The 13,432-nt window shown below is 39.7% G+C and overlaps 1 protein-coding gene across 3 annotated transcripts in view; it reads left to right on the plus strand.

The window, feature by feature from the left end:
• The window catches only part of ANKFN1 (ankyrin repeat and fibronectin type III domain containing 1), a 556,807-nt gene that overhangs the window by 34,169 nt on the left and 509,206 nt on the right, over positions 1–13,432 (plus strand). For 2 of the 3 annotated variants that reach the window (XM_072646762.1, XM_072646765.1), the window contains exon 1: positions 2,459–2,616. The exons of the other annotated variant lie outside the window; for it this stretch is intronic. The gene's annotated coding sequence lies outside the window, so the exon portion shown is untranslated. Of the gene's footprint in view, positions 1–2,458; positions 2,617–13,432 lie in introns of those variants that run through there. 3 annotated transcript variants of the gene reach the window in all.

Raw genomic sequence — 13,432 nt, forward strand, 5'->3', positions numbered from 1 at the left:
CCTCAGATGCTTATTATCTGTGTGATCCTGGGCAAATCACTTAACCCTGATTGCCTCAAAAAAACAAAACAAAGCCAACAAGTCAAACAAAAAAGAATACACTTAGCCATTCTTCCGCAAGACAATTTTTCAAACATTTGAAGATGGTTAGTCCCTTTTTCTCAACTCCCACTATCTGGTTATATCCCTAGCACCTTCAACAGATCCTCAAGTCTCTTCACCATCCTGGTTGCCTTCCTCTGGATGTTCTTCAGGTTACCAGGTTACCAGCATCTTTCCTTAACTTACGGCATACAGAACAGAACACAATACTTCAGTTATGGGCTGACTTTGGAGCCCAGATGTTCAACCTGCAAGGAGAGTTGTTTCCTCTAGGGGGAGCAGCATGAAGATACCTTGAGAAAGTGAAGGACTTTAGGTTTCTGTAGTACCCATGGTGTGACTTGCCTTCGCCATGTGTTCTCCAAGTGTATATCTCTCTGCTCATATATTCTAAACGTGTACTCATTCTTCCCACTGACACTGGCTGCCCTGAGTTTATGGGAAGTGGTGCTTTGTTACCATTCATTCACGCTCTGCCACCTCAGTAAATGCCTTTCCTTTGAGAAGTTCATGTCCTCTGGCTGAGTATTAAAGGTAATGGTCGTAAAGCTATAATTTTAGGAGTGATGGAGTGTCTTGAATCTGGGGTAGCTGCCCTGAAAGCCAGCCTCTGAGTATGGATCCAGAGGAATGGGTGATTGGTACCTCGGAGGGGCACTATTTAACAAAATCAAGCAATGGTTTACTTGAATGATCACCACTGGTCATCATCAATGGTTACCATTAAATACAAAAGAATTTCAGAACAACCAATATTGAGATATTATATTTGAATTAGAGTATTTGATGAAGCACAATTTGAATTACATTAAGCAAAGGGAGAGAAGCAGTCACTTCAGAAAGAACAGCGTAGAAAGAGCACTGAGTTTAGGCTCAAATCCTGATTCTGAATGACTGAGCAAGTCACTCTATGGGCTTCACTTTCCTCATTAGTATAAGGGGATTTGATTCGATGACTTTTAAAGTCCAGCTCTAAATATATAATCTTGTGTTCTTCTTTCCTTGAATTCATTTTTTTAAAAAGTTTCTTTTTCAGACAAATTTCAGGCTTCTAATTTCCAATAAGAGAAAGAAATTGGGGTACAGTCTCAATCTTGGTTCAGAATTTCCTGTGTGAAATATGAATATTCTAAGGGTTATAAGAAGCTGAGTAAGAGAAAATTCAGTACCCCTACAAGGTGGGGGGAATGCCTTATAAAATGTCTGTGGAGTAGTTATGGAGAAGTGGTGCTGCTGTTCAAGTGATTTGGAATGAATGTCAGAAAAGCCCACATACAACAGGGAGCCCTTCTGTGTGTTTGGTAGAGTAGAGTGGACAAGCAGAGGGAGGAGGTTGTCAGTCTGTCGCCTTCTCTAATTTTGGATTTGAGAAATGAAGCACTTTGGAGCCCAGTGCCTGCTGGAAGCTCTTGGTTAGTGACCACATTTGAATTTCTATCAGTGATCAAAAATATTTTCACAGCAAACATGCTAATTAACATGTGTAGCACTTGGCTCCCTCTCCTCAGTCCCCCGGGTAGGGTGGCATTTCACCGGCATCTTCCTCTCCATGTTGTGGGTCTAAAGCAAAAAAAAAAAAAAAAAAAAAAAAAAAGCTCTAGTTTGACGGCTCCAGAATGAGCCCAGGCTCCTGGGTTTCTGCAGCCAGGCTTTGCAACTCCTTTTTGTTACAGGAAGCAGGTGAAATGACCCCCACTGGTGGGGAGTAGTCTTGAATGGAAGGCTCTGTGTGGAATCCAAGCTATCAAACAGAATAAAGAGATCTCACCCTGCTTCATCAGCACTACAAAATACAGTAGTACTTTGATAACTTGTAATAATAGTGAGAAGAGCCCGTCATATATGTATGGCATCACCAACCAATGGTTGGAAAAGGTTGCCAAGTTGGAGATCTATGCAGAGCTACTTTAAGGGAGAGATGGTGGGTGTAGGTGTGTGTTGTGTGGGCATGTGGGCATATGAGTGTGTATTTGAGTGTTGTTAAAATAGTTTGCAGAAGGTTCCAGTACAGTTTATCTAATTCTGAGGTGGGATAAGTAGAAGACTTTAACTCCTCAAAGGCAGGGATTTTCTCATTTTTGTCTTTGTATTCCCAATGCCTAATAGTGTTTGCCTCCTAATTGGACACTTAATAAATGCTTGTGGATTTGAATTCTTTACAGTAACCTCAGCCTGATGCCCAGAATAGCATAAACTGAATGAATAAGGTTTTACTGTATTTCATGGATCTTTCCCTCACATCTACTACCCTGTCTCCTACCCAGGAGCTTATAGCTATAATGAAATGAATGAAGTTAATAGCTATCTTCTCCTCTCTTAGCATAAACTTTTACTTTCTGCAGGGGACAAGGTAAGTGGTTATTTGCGAGGCTGATTCATTTCCCTTTCTTGGAAGGAATTTCTGAACCCTTCAAGTGGCTGCCCCAAATGAGAGGATTAGAAGATCTTTTGGAAAGGAGTTTCTTTGAGGAGGATTGCAGACATCTGGTACCATTCTAAGTAGAAGGCAAATGGGTAAGAAATGCATCCTCCGCTAACATAGGAAAAAGATTTGTCCCCTAACTTTTATGATGACTATATCTGCATGGATAAGATGATAAAAGAAGGAAGCTAGTTTGTTATAGTTTGGCTGGAAAAATGCGCATCTAGTCCAACCACAGTACCCTACAGGGCTGGAGAATCTAAGGCCTCAAAGTCATGTATTGTCCCGCTAGGTCCTTAAGTGTGGCCTTTTGACAGAATCCAAAAAGTTTGGATTCAAAGGGCCGCACTTGAGGATCTAGAGGGCCACATGTGGCCTCAAAGTTGTAGGTTCCCCACCCCTGCACCCCAAGGATGTGTCATAGATAGAATTCTGGGAAACAACTTTTAGGGATTAACAATCAATTTATTAACTAAACTAGCCAATAACCAATACATTGGTTATCAGTGGCTTTTCTTGGTAACCAAAGATGAAGAAGGAATCTCTAAAACAACTTAAATCAGACATTTTCCTTCTGACAGGAAACTACCCTGACAAGTGGAAAAACAACCCTGATTGGTGGACTTTTAATGAGTAGGTAGACTAAAATCCCTCAGCCCCTCCCAATCACTTCATCGTGGGGTGCAGGGTGGTATCTCTGGTTCAAGTTCCTTTTCAAGAAGTTAATAAATGGCAGAAACAGAATTTGAACCCAGATTTTCTGTTTCCAAGTTCTTATTCTTTCCATTTAAAGCCTGTCCCATTTATACTTTTCCATTTGGTTTGTACTTGTATACACCTTTTGCTTATGTGTTGCCTTATGAATTGGAGAAAAAAATTTTGGGGGAAGAATATAAATTCCTAAAGGGTAGGGACCATTTTTTTAATATTTCATTGTATTTTGATTTCTTAGCATAAATTTGTGGTATATAATAAGCATTTAATAAGTGCTTATCAGCACTTATTGATGATATGATATGATACAAATACAAAAATAAAAATTTCTGTTTTCACAGTGGTGACACTTGATCAGGGAAACAACTGTATACATGAGTGTATAAAAATATACATAAAGTAGATACATGATAATTGGGGTAGGGGTGTCACTAATAGCTAGGTAGATCAGAAGAGCCCTTATGCAGGCAACTGTACTTAAGGCAAACTTTAAAGACAGCTCAAGATTCTTTTTTTTTTTGGGGGGGGGGGAATTGGTGGTGGTGATAACTTAAAATTTTAATGTATTTTTTTCAGTTAACAAAATTGATTTTCTCTCCCTCATGCCTCATGCTCCCATCATTGCTGGTAGGGAGCCCTTGTAATAAATAAATATAGCTAGCCAAGACAAATTTCTTCTTTTACTGTGTCTGAAAAAAAGTTCCATTCTGCATTTTGAATCCTGCTTGTGTATGGCCTTCAGAGTTAAAATTTGTTTTTACATTTTTAAATAAAGTTTTATGTATTCAAACTATTTATACCTCTTGGGTGGTACAAAAGCACCTTGCAGATTGGATTTGGTTCCTGGGTTATAGTTTGCTGGTCCCTGGAAATACATGATCTTTGTTTCAAATCTATGATCCTGCAAACAGTGAAAGAGATGATGTCATAAGGTAATGAGCTTTTGTCACTGGTAGTATTTAAGCAGAAGCTGGATAAACATCTGTTTGTAGATTGGTTGCAGGGTTAGACTAAATGATTTCTCAGGTCCCTATTAATACATGAAATTCTAATCCCAGTAGACTGGAAGAAGTGTAAGGGCAGGAACCTATTCCACCTCCCCTCTATCCCTATCAGCAGGCACAGCAGTTAGGTGGCAGTGGATAGAGTGCCAGTCCTGAAGTAAGGAAGACTCATCTCCCTGAGGTCAATTTGGCCTCACACACTTACCAGTTGTGTGATCTTGGGCAAGTCACTTAACCCTGTTTGCCTCAGTTTCCTCATCTGTAAAATGAATTTTAGAAGAAAATAGCAAACCACTCCAGTATCTTTGCCAAGGAAATTCCAAATGGAGTCACAAAGAGTTGGACACTACTGAAAAATGACTGAACAGCAAATGAATATAGAGCAGAAGAGAGAAGATGGCATTCTAATCAAAGAGCTGAGTTCATTTGACTGTATTGCATACATCACTTGAATTCAGCGTGTATAATCATAAAAACAAAGTTCCAGAGATAGAAGGGGCCTCAGAGACCATCTAGTCCAAACCCTTAATTTTAAAGAATAGGATATTGAGGTCTGTAGAAATGAAGTGACTTGCCTAAGGTCACACAGCTATCAGTGGCAAAACCAGTATTCAAATTCCAAATCTAGGTCCTTTAACTCCAAATCCAATACATTTTGGGGGGGGGGGGGGGTTATCATGATGTATTTATAAAACAATAAGAATACAGTTAAGCCATCTCATTCTTGAAATGTCAATCCTCCCAAAAGCAGGGATTGAGCCTTCTATTGTATTCTACTGTCCCTCACCCCGTTTCGTTTCCACCCATCCAGCTTATGATAGAATGTCCAACCCCTCTGATCAACATTCCATTCTAGGATCTCCGAATCGCACGTCTCTTGCGTGATTGATGGGAAGACAGAGGCAAAGGTCACACAGTGAGTCAATGGTGAGAAGAGAACCAGAGACCTTTGAGTCAAATGGCAACAAGAGTTGTCATGACAACAGAACAGGGAGATATCATTTAGGGAGTACAAGTTCCTTCCTTACTTCCCCTCACCCCTTTTTAAGTTGACATTTAAAGTAAGACTTTGAAAGGTTTTGTATAACAAAGGATTTTTTTTTTTTGCCTGCAAGAGATACACAGGGTTATGTGTTGTTTCTCTGTCATACTTCCCTCCCACCCAAGTAGGGACTTTGATAGGCAGTGGAAAAACATTCTGATTATGAAGAAAGGCTGTTTCTTTTTATGCTAACATATGGACCCCATCTAAAAAATGGTCTAAGGCCTGCCTTTTCCTGGCATATTCCATAGGACATGTTTGGCACATGGAAAGGGGAGGAGAATGATCTCCTGGGTCATTGTAGAGGAAAATAGTTGTGCTAGTTGGAAAGAATACCCAGATACAGTCATAAGTATCAGGGATTTTCATTAGCTCTGGCAAATAATAGTAATCATAATAGTTTAGTTATTGTACTTTAAGCTTCAAAAGGGAGGCAGTGTGGTATAGTGTACAGCCTCAGAGTTACAAAGACCTGGGTTCCGATCTTGCTTCTGCTTCATACTGGCTGCGTGACTCTAGGCAAATTGCTTAGCCTCTCTATGGCTCCAGGTAACTTTCTAAGATTCTAACTTCCATAGCAGCTGCCTACATATATTGCCCAAGAGTTTCCTCACTGGAATTTCCTGATATCAATGAAATTAAATAAATAAATGCCACAAAACATTTTCTTCACAACGACCCTGATGAAATAGACAGGCCATTTGGTGGCAGGCCTTGGGACATGGCTTTTTGTGGCTGATGCTGAACCTTCTTACTCTCCTACTCTCTGGATCCTGACTTGATTTCAGGAGCTTGGGAATCTTAGGTGATTCTTTGGGCATTCAGAACCCTGAGCAGAGAGCCTAGAGGCCTGAGGGGTAGCTCTAAACTTATTACTAGCTAGTTTTATGATCTTTGTCATAGTATCCTCATCTGTAAAACAAAGGAAATAATAAGCTGGAGGCCTCAGGGTATAGTGGAGAGTGACATTAGGGCCATTTCTGCCAGGAAACTAGCTATTATGACCTTGGAAAATCCAATTCCCCTCTGTGAAACTCAGTTCCCTCATCTATAAAGAAAGGAATATGAATTAGATGGCTACTGGATCATAGATTTAGAGTTATAAGGGACTGCAGAGGTCATCTAGTTTAACTCTCTCATTTTACAGATGAGGAAACTGAGACTCTTAGAGGTTAATTGATTTTCTCCAAGTATAAATGACAGAATTGGAATTTGAACCCAGACAACTCTGTTTCCAAGTTTTCATTCTTTCCACTTAAAACCTGTCCCATTTATACAAAAGAAATATTACCAGTGGGGGTGGGGTTGGGTCTCCTGTGAGGGGCCCTGCAATGTAGGGACTGCTTAAGTGGTCTTTATACATCTGCTTTGGACCTATGATGAAGAGATAGGACCTGCCCAGACAGCCAGACAGTCACTGCTCAAGTCTGGCTGAATAGTAAAGGTTAAATAGAGCTCCAAGCTCTAAACAGATGGCCCCCAATTTTTTGCATGACAATTTAATTTATTGAAAACCAAGGGAAAGTGTCCTTTTAACCACCTGGAACATGCAAACAAGAGAATAAAGACTGTGGAATAAATAAATCTCCTCTAAGCTTGACATTAATAAGAACCAATCTGATTACGGATAAGAAATGTTTCTAATCTGTGGTAGTTGGTCTTCAAAAGCAAGCACTCCTTTTCAGCCTCTTTAATTAACATCAGGGTGATATCAGAGGAAACTGCAGAAGGTCGGCAGTGAAAAATCTTCCCTCAAACAGAGAGAGAGAGAGAGAAAGAGAGAGAGAGAGAAAGAGAGACAGGAAACAAAAGTGACATTGAGTGAATTGAGGCAGTGGGACTTAAGTTAGCATGTTAGGTGTAGAGCCAGAGTTGTTGTTTGGTTATTTTTCAGCTGTGCCTGACTCTTTGTGACCCCATTTGGGGCTTTCTTGGCAAAGATACTGAAGTGATTTGCCATTTCCTTCTCCAACTCATTTTACAGATGAGGAAACTGAGACAAATAGGGTTAAATGACTTGCCCAAGTGTCTGAAGCTGGATTTGAACTCAGGAAGCTGAATCTTCCTGATACTAGGCCTGTTACTCTATCCACTATGCCACCTAGCTGCCTATTTTGAGCTTTCAATCCATTAAAACCCCCGATCTTTCTCAGAACAACTGATATCTAACCATATCTACCCTATATTATATCATTTTATTTTAAGATTATTTTTGTTTTCAGTTCTAAATTCTTTTCTTCCCTCCACCCTTTTCCCTACCCATTGAGAAGATAAAAGATAAGCTCCTTGAGGGAAGGACCTAGCTTCTTTTTTGTTTGCATTTGTATGCATATCCCTGGACAGCTAGCGCATACGTTATGCTAGCACGTAGTAATCTCCGAATATATATTTGTTGATTTGATTTTCCTCAGTTTCCTCTTTTGTAAAATGTCCCTTTGGGTGGATCTAGGAGTGCACCATAATATGAAAAACACAAGGGCTTCTCTCCAGGGTGATAGAAAAATAAGAGGATAGGTTGTATTTATTTCCTGACTTGTTGAAACTAACAAGTTGGAACGGAAGGAAGAACAGGCTTATCTTGTCCACTAAAAAACAAAAAAAGCCCACACCATGTCCTTTTTGCTGTATGCTGATCAGTAGGGCACCAATTTTCTGCCCAGTGAGCTTTTATGAGAGGCAGAAAGATTAAATGAAGAGAAAGCCTTCCTATTGAAATTCTGAGGATTGTTATGCAAACAGGACTATAATTGAGCACTGCAATTAGTCTACCCGAGGAAGGTAATAAGAGATAGCTAGCTGACTTGCTTAAGTGCTAAATTTCCTAACTTTATTTCTCTCCAGATATTTTAATTACCATGTGGGGGAAAATCTCGGATGATTTCGTGGTTCTGGTTTAGAGGATGTAGGAAGGACTGGAAATTCAATAATTTCTATTTCCTCCTCTTCCCACCAGCCTATTTCATGGTGCTAATGGTACCTCTATGGAAAAATTTCCCAGAGAAGCTTTTCTTTACCTAATCTTTCTGCCTAAACTTTCTAACCTGAAATGACAAGTGTCCTTTATCTCTCTCTGGCACTGCAGAAACCCATGATAAGCAATCAGTGGTATTGGTTTCACAGACTGAGTCCCTAAAGGGAAACTTCAGAATATGAACTGAATCAGATATAGAATTCCAGTTTTAAAATTATAGGGAATCTTAGAATACAGTGGAAAGAATGCTGGTTCAAAAGTCAGAGCACCTAGGTTCAAATTTCACCTCCAATGTTTACTATCAGTGTGATCATGGACCCCCATTCGCAACCCAGGATCAGTCTCCATATCTGTAAAGTGAGAAAGTTGGTCAATATAGCTTGAAATCCCTTCCAACTCTAGACCTACAGTCTAATTTAACAGGTCATTTAGTTTCACATTCTATTCTGCTAGTATCTTATCGGGAACTAGAACTTGTATCTCCTGATTACCACTGGAACACAATCAGCACCCAAGATCACACTGTCAGTAGACATTAATTGAGTTTTCATGTTCAGAGCCAACACTCCCTCTAATTCTTAAAATCTGTGAACAGAAAAGCAGGCTTCAGAACAACAAATCCTTCAGAAAGAACAAATGTAAACAGAGGTAAGTGTTAAAACAAAATGGAGCTTAAAGCAAACTAAAATCGATGCTTCTTTTATGCAGTGTATGATTTATGATACAGCAGGTTATTAGATATGAATGACGAACACTTGTAAATGACTATGTCTTTACTACCATAAGCATAACTGAGATGAGGGGAGATGAGAAATGATTCATCTTGGGAGGATACAAAGGTTAAGGAAAGCTAGCAAGGGCCATCTCCTTCCCTCCCCCACCAGCTTCTAATCTGGATTCTCAGAAATGAACTGCCCCAGTTTGATTTTAGAGAAGGTTGCTATGCCTCCTTAAACTAAGCCTAGACCCCAGGATTCAACCATTCCCAAAGTCGTGTATATAGTAGCACCTTGAGTACAAAAGAGCATGTTACCCAGGCATACCATAGTACCTGAACTTTGAACACCCCCTTGCCAGAGGGAGCTAGATGGCACAGTCAATAGAGCAATAGACTTTGATTCAGGAAGAGTTGAGTGAAATCTTTCTTCAGACACTAGTTGGGTGACCCTAGGCAACCCATGAACTCTGTTTGCCTCAGTCCTGTCATCTATAAAATGGGGATAATAATAGTACAGCTATCTTTTCCATATCACAAGTTTCTCCATCATGATTGCAATTACCATAAGGTTGGCATAAGAAATTAAAATGGGAATTTTGGGGGGAATTTTGCATAAATCATAGATGACATGCAAAGGCTAGCAGATGACATAGAAAAAATAAGAAACTCAGAATAAGATATATGTATAGTATTGTATAATATCTACCCAAATTTTACAATAAGGTACTGTAATTACCTCATAAAAGAAAAAGAGAAAATTTAGAGTTCTTCTCTGGTGCAAAGGGAGAGCCAAAAAGTGTATGTGAATTTTCCAGATTTCTGAGTGCCACTTGCACCTAACCTTTGTGATTTGGAAGAGATATGTACCTCGAGGGTTGTTCTGAGGATTAACAACTCTCTCCTGGTTTTCCTCTTCCCCATCCGACCATTCCCTCTCAATTTCAGATACCTAGATATTGAAGTGAATAGAATACTGGGTCTGGAGTCAGGAAGACCTGAGTTCAAATCTGGCCTTAGATGTTTACTAGCTGTGTTATCTTGGATAACTTGCTTAACCTCTTTTGACTCAGTTTCCTCACCTATAAATGGAGATAACAATAGCACCCCCCAGGGTTGTTATGAGGATTAAATAAGATAATATTTGTAAAGCACCTAGCATATAGAAGGTATTATATAAATTTTGTTATTGTTGCGTCATTTTCAGTCATGTCCAACTCTTCGTTAGCAACTTTCTTGGCAGAGACACTGGTATGGTTTGCCCTTTCCTTCTCTAGAGCCCATTTTACAGATGAGGAAACTGAGGCAAACAGGGTTAGGTGATTTGCCCAGGATCACACAGCTATTAAAAGTGTCTGAGGCCAGACTGGAACTCAGGGAGATGAGTCTTCCTGACTCCAGGCCTGGATTTGAGCTGAATATTTAAGGAAGTCAGGTGGAAGTGAAAAGGGAAGGTCAAGAGCAAAGGTTTGAATTTGGTTGTTGAATGTCCTGAGCCAGGAACAGGAAGGAGGTCAGTCTCAGAATAGGTTATAGAGATTACATCTTACTTTAGTGCTTCAAGGATCCATGATGTCATCAGTATAGGCATGCTACCAAAGCAGATTATGACTCCTTGATAACTTGGTAAATGATATTTGAGAGATGTCATGCCAGCAAATTTATCACCCTGTAGCCACTCTAGTAAGGAGCCCCTCCCAAATTACCTGGACTGGTCTTTCACACGACAGATGTACAATCACCCAATCATGCTCAAAACCTTTCTAGATTGGTGGCAACTGTCAGTGCTTCCATTTGGATGACATGACTCAGAACCCAGGTTCACTCCATAGTACTAGAAGAGTAAGTTCATGATGTAATACTAGGTGGAGAATGGTAAAGGCAAAAGTTCTTTTTCTCTTTTGTTTCATACTCCCCTTTGACAGTATAGTGAGGCCAATGCATCGCTTCTCCAAAAACAAAAAGTTAAAAATTGCATTAAATAAAACACATAGAATTGCAAAGGAAACCAATTATATCAAAATAAATTGCCAATTATTTTTTACACCAAGTGCACAGGATCCAGGTGAAGAATCCTTGATCAGGTAAGGACTTAGAGCAGAAAGCTATTCTTTTGAAGGTGGTCTTGTACAAAATAACATCCACATTCGCGAAATGTTTCCAAAACAAGTAACAAAGCTACACCAGGTGACACAGAGGATAGAAAGCAGGATCTGGAGTCAGGAAGACTTGAGTTCAAATCCTACTTTATATGTTTTCTAGTTGTGTGGCCCTTGGTAAGTGATATAATCTCAATCTACCTCACTTTCCTCATCTTTTATTAATAATCATAATAGCACCTACCTCACAGGGCTGTTATGAGGATCAAATGAGATATTTATATGTACAAGGCTTTGCAGACCTTAAAGTGATAAGTAGATGTTAGCTATTATTATTATATAAAAAATGGGAGTGGGACATGATGGTCTTGAAAGTCCTTTCTGTCAATCAATAAGTATTTATTAAGCACCTACTATGTTCCAGGTGCTGTGCTAAGTGTTGGAGAAATAAAAAGAGGTAAAGGCAATTTTTACCCTCAAGGAGATCACAATCTAATAAGAAGGGAGACAACATGCAAACAAAAATATGCAATACAAACTGTATACAAGATAAATAGGAAGTAATGAACAGAGGGAAGGCCCTAGAATTAAGAGGGGTTTAGGAAAGGCTTCCTATAGAATGTGGGATTGGATCCTATGGTCCTAATGAGCATCTAGGTATGCTGGTGTTCAATAGAAGCTTCATCTTCAGTGGTTTTAGCTTTCTGGGGTATGGAAGGATGGTGGGGGAGGAGGCATAGGGAAAATAGTTTAAGCACTGATGAAGAGTCAAGCTGTTCAGCTTTGATCAGGCAACTGGAAGCTTTCAAGGACTGAGATCCCTGGGGGAAGGCAGAAGGAAATATTTAGAGTAGCCCTTAGCTGCCCTTGGGGCTATAAAGATGCATTAAAGACCCTAGGGTAATTGTGTTTAAGGAGCTGAGAGAATTTAGATAAGAATACTTCAGAGCTGGATAAGTTTAGGTAGATGTTACTAGGTACCTCTGAATTGAGACAAGACTTTACTGCTGGTAGCCTTTCTTGTCCTTTGTGGTGGTGGTGGTGGTAGTAGTAGAAGCAGATGGTAGATTCAGAGAGCCATTTGGTATTGGGTCTCAGAACCAATTGTTGAATGTCAGTGTCAGAATTTCCACTTTGGAAATTGGCACATGATACAGTCGAGGGCTTTATTTATTTATTTTTTTAAACTTTCTACATCAGCAGTGTCAAAGTAAGGTAGAAACAGATCCCTGTAATGCTATATATTAACTGAGGATACTGCAAATTGATATTATCTATACTGTATTGTATTTTGGTTTATTTTGTTAAATATTTCACAATTACATTTTAATCTGATGGGAGTTTCACAGGCTGCTCATAGTTTGGGGTGGTGAGTTTTCCACCTCGAGTCTAGATCACTTAAGAAAGTGATAGAGAAATATTAACAAAGAAGATTAACTTTAAAAGTATGTACTGAATTTCCCTAGCATCATACCCTTCAGTGGATAATAGAAAGTTTTGAGAAGGGGCAGCTACCTGGTACAGTGGATAGAGCACCAGTGCAAGAGTCAGGAGGACCTGAGTTCAAATCTCACCTCAGACACTTGATACTCACTAGCCATGTGACCTTGGGCAAGTCACTTAACCCCAATTGCCTCATCCTGGGTCATCTCCAGTCATCCTGATGAATATCTGGTCACTGGATTCAGATGATCCTGAAGGAGAAGTGAGACTGGTGACCTGCACAGCCCTCCCTCACTCAAAACAAAGTCAAGTGCAAGTCATGCCATTATTTCTCTCATGGCATGTTCTTCTTTGGCAACGAAGGACAAACATATATACACAGAAAGGTTTGGGATTGAGAAGATAGTGTTGTTTAGCATCTGGGCATTTGTGTAAGCTGATGGGACTTCAAGTCAATCCTAATACCTATTACCAAGAACTGAGAGAGAACAATAGCTAACATTTAAATCACTTTAAGATTTGCAAAACATTTAACAAATATTATCTTATTTGATCCTCACAACAACCCTGAAGGATAGGTGCTATTATTATTATTCCCATGTTACAGATAAGGTAACTGAGGATGAGACATACCCAGGGCCACAAAGCTAGCATTTGAGGTAGGAGTCTACCCCCAGTCTGATGCTCTATCCACTGTACCACCCAGCTGCAATCTCAGGATCTTCATGATGTGCATTGACAGTAAGATCAGGCAGTTTTGATGTCTGATTTGGCAAGTAGTTTCCAGAAAGAAAAACAAATATTGATAGAGAAGTCAATGGATTCAGAGTTTGGAGAGTACCTGAGATTAGAATGTGGATGAGTATGATAACTTTCATTGGGTTTTAGGGGGATGGTTTATGATGTATTGTGTGCAGCAA

Source organism: Notamacropus eugenii, chromosome 2 (genome assembly GCF_028372415.1).
Source record: "Notamacropus eugenii isolate mMacEug1 chromosome 2, mMacEug1.pri_v2, whole genome shotgun sequence".
NCBI lineage: Eukaryota > Metazoa > Chordata > Mammalia > Diprotodontia > Macropodidae > Notamacropus > Notamacropus eugenii.